Source organism: Pristiophorus japonicus, chromosome 2 (genome assembly GCF_044704955.1).
Source record: "Pristiophorus japonicus isolate sPriJap1 chromosome 2, sPriJap1.hap1, whole genome shotgun sequence".
Classification (NCBI taxonomy): domain Eukaryota; kingdom Metazoa; phylum Chordata; class Chondrichthyes; family Pristiophoridae; genus Pristiophorus; species Pristiophorus japonicus.
Genome location: NC_091978.1, coordinates 8,598,573 through 8,599,058, shown reverse-complemented (window position 1 = coordinate 8,599,058; position 486 = coordinate 8,598,573).

Sequence of the window (486 nt, the reverse complement as noted above, 5' to 3'; positions counted from 1 at the left end):
CGGTGGCTTCTGCTCATCATCCCTTTCTCTCGCCCGTACCTCCCCATCCCCTCCCCCGCACTTCCCCCTCCCCAACTCTTCCCCCTCTCCCACCCTTCCCCCTCCCCCGCACTTCCCCCTCCCCAACCCTTCCCCCTCTCCCACCCTTCCCCCTCCACGACCTTTCCCCTCCCCACCCTTCCCCCTCGCCCCAACTCTTCCCCCTCTCCCACCCTTCCCCCTCCCCAACCCTTCCCCCTCCCCAACCCTTCCCCCTCCCCCAACCCTCCCCCTCTCCCAGCCTTCCCCCTCCCCCGCACTTCCCCCTCCCCAACCCTTCCCCCTCCCCCAACCCTCCCCCTCTCCCAGCCTTCCCCCTCCCCCGCACTTCCCCCTCCCCAACCCTTCCCCCTCCCCCAACCCTCCCCCCTCTCCCACCCTTCCCCCTCCCCCAACCCTCCCCCCTCCCCAACCCTTCCCCCTCCCCCCCCGACCTTCCCCCTCCCC